This window comes from Rhinopithecus bieti, unplaced genomic scaffold (assembly GCF_001698545.2).
Source record: "Rhinopithecus bieti isolate Rb0 unplaced genomic scaffold, ASM169854v2 scaffold_35864, whole genome shotgun sequence".
In the NCBI taxonomy this organism is placed as follows: Eukaryota; Metazoa; Chordata; class Mammalia; order Primates; family Cercopithecidae; genus Rhinopithecus; species Rhinopithecus bieti.
In genome coordinates this window covers 1,201,035-1,212,807 of record NW_016815828.1, presented here as the reverse complement: position 1 = coordinate 1,212,807, position 11,773 = coordinate 1,201,035, and positions in this window count along the sequence as shown.

Genomic DNA, 11,773 nt, shown 5'->3' with positions numbered 1-11,773 from the left:
TGCATGTATTTTTTTAAATTAGTTAATTACATTTGGATAGTCTCATAATAGTGAATCATTTTGCTGGAAATGATATAGTAGTGTTCATTCCCTTTACCTTAGATTGCATTTAGGTCTTTGAAATATTGCTCCACTTGTGAATTGAATTTTTTTGGGGTGAAGTTTCTTCTAAAAGTTATCTGCCTCATTTATTTGCAAAGCATTTGTTGAATGTTTATTATAAGTGAGGCACTAGGTAGGGAAAAACATGGATAAGAAGATATGAGACCTGCCCATTGGTTTATCAGCAAGATTAGTTATTGCAGGCTTCCTCTTATAGCACATTTGGTGGATATTTACAGAGAGTGAACTTGATCACAGTAAACTGCTTTTGCAAGCCTGGTGAGAGAACTGATCCACAAATTATGTAATGTAAGGGATAGCTAAAAGCCATGATATCAATTTTAATAAGTAGTAGAAAAAGTATTAATTGTGTTAACAAAGTGGCATTAGTTGTATTACAATCCATACGGACCTTGGTTTGCAAAGGCCCTGTGTAAATAACTGGAATTAGAACTCCTAAACTTCTGGAATTAGAACTCTTACTCGTTGATAAATTGGGTCAACTGGAACTCCTCCTTCAAAATCTACTGGCAATTTTGGGGTGAGCGTTTAAGATGAAAGAAAGGGAAGAATTTTTTTTTCATTGATTGTCTATGCAGCTGGTAGTTATGTATTTTATATACATTTTCTATTTATATTGTTTGTTGGGTAACATTTTCTCCATTTCAGATGAAGAAACTGAGGGTTAGGGTGGCCAAGCACTCTTGTTATAACTTGGGCGAACTTGAGAGTGACCCATGTCAGCTGGGAGGGGTGGCATTCTCAGAGTCAGGGAGGTGCACTGGACAGAGAATCCTCTGTGTCCAACGTTGTGTTCTACATTTTACAAGGATGTAATAAACACAAACAAAATACAATGCAGGCTAAAACTGAACTTGTGGCAGTTCCTTCTCAGCCTCATCTTCCACTATATTTCGTATCCTAATTGAATACCATCTACTTGTCTTCTATCCTAGAAACAAGCATCATGATCACCATCATATTCAGCTACTATTTTATTTATTCAATACCCAACAGGGGCCAGACATGTTATATATTGTGTCATTTAGTATTGACTACTATGAAGCATTCTCATTTATTCCTATTTTATATTGGATGAAACTCAGGTTTAGGAAAGAAAAATCACTTGTTCAAAACCTCAGTTAGTGAGCAGAAAGATCATGACTCAGACTCAGGTGTACCTCACCCAAAGCCCAGGCTTTGTATAGTGCAGTGACTGCTTTCTATCTGATCAAAACGTTATGTCACTTGAGCTCCTGAATGTCTTTCTAGGCTTTCTCCCCCTATTTTTTAATTTTTAATTTTTTTTTGGTGGAGTATCACTCTGTTGCCCAGTCTGAAGTGCAGTAGCGCAACCTCAGCTCACTCCAACTTCTGTCTCCTGGGTTCAAGTGATTCTCCTGCCTCAGTCTCATGAGTAGCTGGGACTACAGGCATGTGCCACCATGCCCAGCTGGTTTCTGTATTTTTAGTAGAGTCGGGGTTTCACTATGTTAGCCGGGATGGTCTTGAACTTTTGACCTTAGGTGATCTGCCTGCTTCGGCCTCCCAACATGCTGGGATTACAAGTGTGAGCCACCACACCTGGCCTTCCCCCTATTTTTATTGCAGCTTCCTTGGCCTGCATTATCTGTCCCTTGGTGGAATTATCTTTCTAACTCCGGTTCTTCCTCCATGTCTGTGGTTCACCTTTTGCTATTTCCCACTCAAAACCCTCAGATGGCATCATATTAGGGTGCATTCTGAGCTAATGATTCTTTAGCTGGCAAGGAAAATGCATGTCTGAATAAAGGTATAGAGTGGTTTGACAAATTTTACTCAATTGGATTAATTTATATTTTATACAAGTAAAATCTTACACAATTTCATTATACGAATTAAAACACTAAAATGCTAAATAAAAACAAAAGAAGTAACGCTTGGCAACATTTTCATGGCAAGTGGAAATATGCTGAATGTAGAATGAGAAAATATTTGATATAAACCCTACTATTACAAAGAGTGTGTCATGTTTGTTAATTATGGATAAGGATTTTATGCATCTACAAGGTGACTGATTTAAGGCAGGAAGTTACTGTGGGCCCATTGGCTGCCCACCCAATGTTTATGCTACAATTCTTTTTTTTTTTTTGAGACGGAGTCTTGCTCCGTAGCCCAGGCTGGAGTGCAGTGGCACGATCTCGGCTCACTGTGAACTCCGCCTCCTGGGTTTGCCATTTTCCTGCCTCAGCCTCCCAAGTAGCTGGGACTACAGGCGTCTGCCACCACGCCTGGCTAATTTTATTTTATTTATTATTATTATTATTATTATCTTTTTGTATTTTTAGTAGAGGCAGGGTTTCACCTTGTTAGCCAGGATGGTCTCCATCTCCTAACCTCGTGATCCGCCCACCTCGGCCTCCCAAAGTGCTGGGATTACAGGCGTGAGCCACCGCACCCGGCCTATGCTACAATTCTTTCTTGCTAACAAAATTCCAGTTTTGTTCATGTGGCAAAGTGCTTGAATTTGGTAGATAAATCATGGTGAGTCTCAGAGAATGTTAGTAATTCTAGTTCCCTTTGACAGTGATTGTCCTAGGGGGCCGTGTGACCCAGTTCTGGGCAGTGATCTATGAAGTCCTCTGGGCTTCTCTAGAAAAATATTTCTTCTTGAGAGAAATATTGTAATTCTGTAATGAGAAAATCTGTTCTTTTGACTGCCTCTTTGCTTCCTGTGTTGGGAATGATGGCTGGAGGTATGGCAGCTATCTTGTGACAATGAGGATTCAAGCCTGAGGACAAAGCCAACACCCTAAAACAGAAGGTTGAAGGAGCCTAGGTTTGACGGCCTTGAACCATCGAATCAACTCTATGACTGCCAATCAAATGACTTCTTTTTAGCAAATTACAAATATTCCTATGCACATAACCAGCATTAGTCAAGTTTTTAAAAAATTTCTGTTAAAATTTACTATTTCTATTCTAATTAGGTACATGTAAAGCGTCTTTGAACCCTGAGAAGCATATTGCATTTTATTCCATCTTCGTCAGGAGTTAGTTTTCATCCTTGGCTTTGCTGGTTAAATGCCAGAAGATTGTCAACATAAAATAATTTATATTTAATTTGGGGCATTACCAATTGCTGATTAGTAATAGACTGTGGGTTTAGGTATACACTAAAAGTAAACACAAAGTTTCTTTTCCATGGGTCAGAAAAGAGTGCATGTTTGGAAGACTTCTACCTATCACTGGCAACAGCTAGCATGATTTCTCTTAGAGGGACGGGTCATTACTACTAGTTTCCCCCTTTTCTTTTAGGTAGTTGATAATAGAAATATACAATTAAAAAAAAACTTTCAAAGCTTATATCCAGTATTGATTCACATGTATTGACAAGAAAAGGATTGTGGTTTGGGGAATATTTTAGTCTAAAAGTTCTACACAATAATATTGCATAGCCCTCTTGACTACTTGAATAATATTCAAGTCATGCTTGTGCAAACCCCATTTAAAGGTATAATTTGAGAATGTCCACTTCTAATTACAAACAATTTTTTAAATGCCATATTTCTGAGGAAACCTCATAAAAATTTATTATAATGGCTTCCAGATTTTACCTGCAGTGGAAATTGTGAAGAAATTCCAGAATATGAATTTATCTGGATATATAGTTGTGTTAGGGAGTTTTAGACTGCAGTGAGCCATGATCACACTATTGCACTTCAGCCTGGGCAACAGAGTGAGACCTTGTCTCAAAGAAAAAAAAAAATCCTAGATATTTTTGTAAGGTATGTTTTAGATAAGGCTAACATTTAACTAGTAGACTTTGAGTAAAGCAGATTACTCTTTATAAGTAGAGAGGCCTCATATAATCAGTTAAAGGCCTAAACAGAACAAAGACTAACCTCAAAGAAGAGAGGGAATTCTGACAGCAAATGGCCTTCAGGCTCAAACTGCTCTATCAACTCTTCCTGGGCCTGAGCTGCCAGCCTACTCTGCATATTTCAGACTTGCCAGCCTCTAAAATTGCAAGCCAATTTCTTGAAAAAGATCAAAATTTATATATAGACATGCATACAGACACACAGACACACAGACACACACACACACACACACACACACACACACACACACACACACACACGCTATTGGTTCTATTTCTACTGATTACATGTCTCACACTCCTGGGTTCAGGCAGTGCTCCTGCCTCAGCCTCTTGAGTAGCTGGGACCACAGGCATGGAACACTATGCCCAGTTAATTTTTAAATTTTTTAATAGAGACTGGGTCTTGCCATGTTGTAGAGGCTGATCTTGAATCCTGTGCTCAAGCAATCTTCCCACCTCAACCTCCCAAAGTGCAGGGATTACAGGTATGAGCTGCCACGCTTGCCCTTGGATAATTTTTGACCAACTGTTTGGGTACCAAGGCTGAGCCAAGTTGACACATAAAATCAATCATCACAATGTCAACCACTGAATTAATAATTTAGCATATCAAAATGTAAGATATGTCAGGAATGATATTATTACTCTTATGTTACTTATTGTGATTTTATAGCAAAGCAGTTTTTTCCCAACTACTAGTATATGCATAGCATATGTGGTTAAAAATCTGTAGAAAATATCTGAATTTTCTCAAGTCTTGAAGATTACGATAAAGCTGATGATAGCTTTGCAGCTGAATAAAATTCTTTGATGTAATGAATTAATTTAGAAAAAACCTGATTGGAGCATGAGCTGGTAAAATGCCAGCTATGCTGGCTTTGTAATAGGTATTTCTGGTGGAAAGTCAAAGGAAGGAAACAAGTTCTTCTTTCAGGAATGGATTAGATCATTTGTTACCAAATTTTAGCTTTGAAAACCCTGTTTAGTGATCCAGGGTGAGAGTCCATTGTGAGTAATGAAGTTAATTAAAAATTGTTGATTAGTAGATTGTTCAAATTACAATGTGAGGATCCTGAATGACAAATAGAATTTGCTTATTTTCCACAATGATGCCATTTGAATGTCTATCAGAATTTTAAAACTTCAGATTACGAATATCGTCCCACTAGACCTGAACATTTTAAAATGAAGCTCTTTTCCACTGTGTTTGGGAATTTCTTCTGAAGATGCTTTCTGTATTCTAGGGAGGGAAAAAATGAAACCAATAACTTACTCATTTTTAGAGTGGAGATGATAAATATATTTTGTCCCAATGTATTTATTATAAATCAAACGATAACTCCTTAAGAAGACTACTCTGATTTATTTAGCTCTTCCCTCTAAGTAAGATAACAGTTTAACCAATGGTACTTAGAACGTTTGTACTCAGCAAGAGTCTTAGAAATAAGTCATCAATGTGATTGACACATGCTTCCTTGGCTAGTTTACTGGTTCAGTGAGAATTTGGTTCTGCTTGGACAGTCAAGAAGGGCAGGCACTATTAAAAAAAAAAAAATGTAGCCCTGCTACATACTACTGTGGCTGATAGAACAATTTTCCCATGAGCAGGATTCACTGACACACAGCTCCCTACCCCCATGTTTGCTTGTGGTTGATAAGATGACATCCGCACAGCTGAGCCGTGTTCTAGGAGGAGCTATTAACATGGATTCCTCCAGAGAAATGTTTGCCTAGGCTTGTGAGGACAGAGTGTGGATTAGACTCTGAGGGAACTAGGTGGCAGAACTATTCCAGGATCCTTGCATCGGGCCCATCCATCCATTCTATGCACTGGCTACTGCTTCTTTCGTAAAGATCTAATATATATATAAATTATACGCATACACACACAGACCTGCACACGCACACATATATATTTGGTGAACCACAAACCTTGGCTCAAGGGACCTGGACTAGACTGCTTATACATTATTGAAATCAGCTCATGGAAAACACGCTGCAACCTTGTCAAATAGAAATATACTTGCCCAGATTTGCGACCTGAAGTTGCTCTGGTTTCAGAACACCAGGGAAAAGTGCCAAATGCTTCAAACCTCCAAAAATGATAATTTTCAAAAGAGCTTAGCAAATTTGGCAAATATATTCACGCTTCAAATATGCTGAAACTGAAACTGATGGGAAAAAAGCCCTACAGCATCCATATATAAGCTCCAGCCCCAGCTAACAAAATCACAACACCAAATGTCTCATCCCTCAGTGAAGATCTCAAAGAGCACCCGCTTGACAATCGTTGAAAGGGAGAAAAGCACAGCTCAGGTGGGGAAAGCGAAATCCAGAGAATGAATCCATGACCTCACGTGCTCTGGCCGAGAAGGAAGCTCATGCAAAACTCTCCTCAGAGATGCCAAGTTTTTGTCAATATCCCAGAGAAGTTTAATTTTTAAAAATTAATGTTTGATTCATTTGATATAGTTAACTTCTAGAAAATCTTTTTTAGGATTTGATTATGAGGTAAAATGGTGTGCTCTGGCAGGCTTTGGGTATTGCCTTGTTATTTTAATTTGCATGTAATTGGGAAGTTGCTCTGTGTTCATTATCCCTATGGAAATAAAGCAGTAGAAATGGTTCAATATTGCATGTCAGCTAACTGTTTTCTCTTTCTTCTGTGATGCATAGAATAGAAAACTTGTAGCCAGCAAAAGCAGATAATATGATTGTGTGTGTGTGTGTGTGTGTGTGTGTGATTCTAAAGCTACTATTCCTTTGTTTCATTTTTAGTTTGCAATATTTACATTTTTTTTGTGCAATTTCAATTAACATTAAAAGAAGGCAGGAGATATTTCTGTTTAAGGGGTCGTGGGTTAAAAGTGATTCTAAAGTCTCATCTGACAGGCAAGCCTCTTTTCAAATACAGTAACTCTTCTTCAGTAGTTCATTTCCCCTGCATACACGTTCTCCTTGTGAGCCACACCAAAATGTTTATACACCATGTTTTGTCCCATTTTTTGGTCTTTCAATACTTTATTGCATTTCTTTGGATATGCCCCCACCCTCATATTTCTTATAATAAAATTCTTATTTATCTTTAAGACTGAATTCAAATAGCACCTCCTCTAAGATGGCTTCCAAGAATGCATAAACATTTAACCTTTCCTTCATCTGTGCTGACATTACCATGTATACACCACTATTAGAATACTTGGCTTATTGCAAATGTTTTCAAAAAATACACCAAAATTAAGAAAATTTCTTCTTCTTACAAAAGGGGAAGTAGCATAGATAAGGGTCAAATCTCTGATCACTACTCTCCATTCTTCCATTCCACAGTCTTTGGATGAACCACTGTTCTCAGTGTGGGAATATCCCACTAGGCCACTTTTATTTCTGTACGCATATACATGGCCCCACATAAAATGGACAGTGTTATCTTTTGTGTGAGTTACAGAAATGACATAATGGTGTATGTGTTCTACAAATTAATGATTGTGTATGTGACTTGTCTGTTAGCCTGAAGGAGAGATTCACTCACCCCATCTGATGGTGAAGCCCTTTAGTTCCAAGGTGATTTGTGCATGGTCCATAAGTGTTCATATGCATGTGTGTTCACCTGTGTGCTCTTTATGTGTTCACATATGTGAATTCATATGTGTGTGAGTTCATGGGTGTGCATTTCATTATTTTATTCCTTACGTCTTCTCTGTCCTCACCTCCCAACGGTACCTAGCCAATGACCATTACAGAGTCAGTATTTTAACATAAGTCTGTCGTAGTGGTATAATACCCATGTTGCTCCTTCATGACTATAGAAAGACTTAATGGAATCAACCCAAAATTTAAGATTGAGATATTTAATGTGTGCACTCTCAGGCAAATGACATATAAGTACTGGAGTCTCAGTAGGTGACCTTCCTCATTTGTTAGATAGAAAGGAATTTCCACAGCTATATTTCCATGAAAATTACAACAAAAACAATTATTTTCATTTTTTGCCAAAATAGTTTCCTAATTCAGATTATATGGTCTGATCACAAAGTGATAAATCCAGTTAATATGAATGTTTTCCTTAAGATTAGAAAGATAAAAGAAATTGTCTTTTCTTTGAAGAATAGTTGGACAATTGAAAGGTATTAGTGGAGAGGAGTTTATTGAGGCCAAATGAAAAGCAGATTGGTGACACATATTATTTTCTTATTTTAGAAAACATTTTGAGAATTATACTCTAAAAATTAGCTCAAGATACCCTGGGGAAGAAGGTAGCAGGCAACTGATCATAAATATTAACCACTCCAGGATTGTATAAATGACAGTCTTTTCTCTCAAATGCTAGAAATGCCTCTGGCAAAGAGAAAAAAATGCCTCGGTGGCAAATTTTCTTTCAAAGAAAGGCAAAGAAAAAGCAAACTTTCCAGGACTAGTCTTGTTCTTCATGTTATTTAATGGATTTCTTGGTTACTCAAGTCTGAAGGACCTCCAGTTACTTCTAATCTAAATGCAAGCATGGTTGAACAACATCTGATTTTTCTTACTAGGGCTACCTCTCAGACCAGTGTGAAATCAAATGGCTCCTCACATATTGCTAGGGGTGTGGGTTCTCTGCTTGAAAAGCACATGATTTGATATCAGAAAGCATTAATTTAAATCTCAATTTTGCCACTTGTTGTATTAATTTTGGCAATTTATTTAACTTTTCTGCACCTCAGTTATCTCATCTGTAAAATAAGAATGATAATTTCTACCAATTCTGTAACTTATCATCTTAATGCAAAGCTTGGTGAAGTATAACTTGGTCTTCCCACTATGTTCACATTGTCATTACTGGCTGTGGTTTTGTCCTTCTCCTTACACCTTTCCCAAACCTGTTTGGGAACCTCTCTACTGCTGGGTGCTCTTAGTGGGGGGTGGTCCTGGTTATTTTCCGGTGGCCCCTCTACACCTACTTTCTGCCCTTCTCTGCCTTGCACTGTCCCCTGGGAGTCTGACTCTTATTGGCTGCAAGGGATGCTGCCACCCTCTGGCTTCTGATAGGTCTTGGCCAGTGGGAGGTGTCATCAGGAGCTGGGAGCAAGCAAGTCAGATCTCTTACGCCAGGCAGTATGGGGGGCCAGTACCTGGGTTCCTGGCCACAGCTCTCCCTCAGGGGTCCAGCAATGTTCTCTCCTTTACCTATCAGGCCTCTTCCTGATGGTAGACTATCCACTCTTGCTTCATCAATGTTTGTTAGTTCTCCTTGCATTGTAAATTCTCCTTTTGTAAAACTCCTCTGAGTTACCTGTGACTGTGCCGTGTCCTTCCTGCACGAACCCTGATCCATCTGAGACAGGGTGGGAGCAATTGAAGGAATGGCTCGCCCTCTCTCTGTCTAGACTCCACAGGCATCATAACTACACAAAATGCATTCTGATAGCTGTTCTGAATTCTCAAATTTAGTGCACAGTATAACAGCCTAGACCTGTAAAGAAATCTGTTTCCCAAGGTCTCAGTGAAGTGGACAGATTTATTTATTTCCGAAAAGTTTCTTTTGAAGTTTAATGAGAACTTTCTCTAACATTTCATAAGCAAGGAGTCAGCTATCAGAAAGCAAAAACAACATGAACCAGAACTGGTAGAATAATGGATGTGGTCTGATAATTTTTGTATGTGCTGCCAAGATAGATGGTGATGTATCTGATTCAATCATTTCAATTTTCCTCTTGGATAGAAGAAATTAAGAATTAACTGAGAGCAGTTGCAAGCTTAATTCTTGGCAAATAGTAATTTTTGTAGCCAAATGAGACTCGCAATAACCTTTACTTATAAACAAATATACTTTAATATATTTTATTTATTATTATTCTTTGATAATTAGTCATATGAATTAAATTTAATCTTGAAAGAAAAAATACATCAAATTAATGAAATCTGAGCAACAAAGTTTATTGTTTAACCCCAAATTTACTTCTATCTACAATTGTTTTAAAACTTAAGAATCAACTGAGAGTAGTTACAAGCCTAATCTGAAATCATCTATATTTGGTTTCTTGATGTATCTGTTAGGTGTTTTTAGAATTTTTTTAAATGGTAAGATGAAAGTTAGCATATAGCTCCTGACAACACACCAACTAATGTTTAGGGAAATGACTAGCTATCAGTGTGATATATTAAATAATTATCACTATTAACCCATCTAACACAAATTTTCACTGGACTGATTTTAATTATAGCAGAGTCAAAACTGATCCCGACTCACAGATTGTTAAAGCAAGGAGACGTTCTCCTCCCTCAAAGCAACTCTGGCTACACTCACTAGGCTTCTGACTTTGGGCAAGCGACTAAAATTTTTAGGCCTCATCTGCACAATGGTAACATGATAACTAGTTCTGCTGTCTTCAAAGGGTTATTTTAAACTTTAACTGAGCTAGTGCTTTGAAAGTATAGATTGTTAACATTCTTGGCTCACTTGAGATAGTATGTTATTTGACCTGAGAAGCTTTTTTCTAAACTGCAGCAGAGAATTTTTCATATGTAATGAGACGAAATGAATAAAGAATAAATAAGTGAAAAAAATAAAACTCCTGCTAATCTACTTAGTTCAGCGTTTTGTTTAATGTGAAGAATGGGCCTTACTTGAGGCATGGGAATATATGACAACTCATAGAGCAGTTGATTTTTATTTGAGCAGGGTGGTTCTGTGGATTTAATTGTAGTAAAAGCACCAATACTTCCAGTGTAACAAAGGAAGATTTTCATCCTTTTCCGTACAGATGACAGATTTGTGTCATCTTCCTTGCTTAACGTAGTTGAGTGGTCACAGTGTCGTGAGCAGATATCTAAATTTGTAACCTCTCTATATTTCAATGTTTTATAATATTTAAGAATATATATTTGAACATAGTGCTATACTCAAAAGATGATAGAGTTTTAAGTGAGACACATATGAGTTAGAATTTTAAACTCTGCCTTTTACTGTGTTTGTGACGGGAAAAATTTGTTGCTCTTTTACAGCTTTGCTTAAAGATGTGTTTTAAGAGTTAAGTAAAATCATGTTGATAAAATACTTGGCATAGGGCCTGGCATTCATTTGCACTTCTTCAGTTCTGCAATTACCCATCTACTACAGAGCTGAGACAGTGAATAAATTCGTTGACAGAATGTTGACACATACTAAGCTTTTTACCTCCAAGTTGGAATGCAGTCAAGCGTCACTGTTCTATTAATTACTATTTGTAGCTCTATTGAGATATAACTGACACAACTTGTACATATTTAAGGTATACAATTTGATGTTTTAATATACATCTTCATTGTGAAATGATTACCACAGTCAAGCTTATTAATATACCTATCACCTCATGTAGCTAGCTACCGGTTTGTTTGTTTGTTTGTTTTTGTGGTGAGAACACCTGAGATTTACCCTCTTATCAAATGTCAAGAGTACAGTACAGTAGCATTAACTATGGTCACCATGTTGTCCATTAGATCTCAGAGCTTAGTCATCTTGAATAGCTGAAATTTTATACTTTTAGACCAACATCTCCCCATTTTCCCCTACTCCTTCCCCAACTCTGACAACCAACGTTTTACTCTCTGTTTCTTTGAGTTTGACTATGTTAGATTCCAGATATAAGTGAGGTCATGTATTATTTGTCTTTCTATGTCTGGCTTATTTCACTTAGCCTAACGTTCTCCAGCTATATCCGTGTTGTTGCAAATGGCAGGAATTTCTTTTTATAAAGACTGAATAATATCCCATATATATATTTTAAACTTTGAGCTAGTGCTTTGAAAGTATAGATTGTTAAAAAAAAAAAAAAAAAATATATATATATA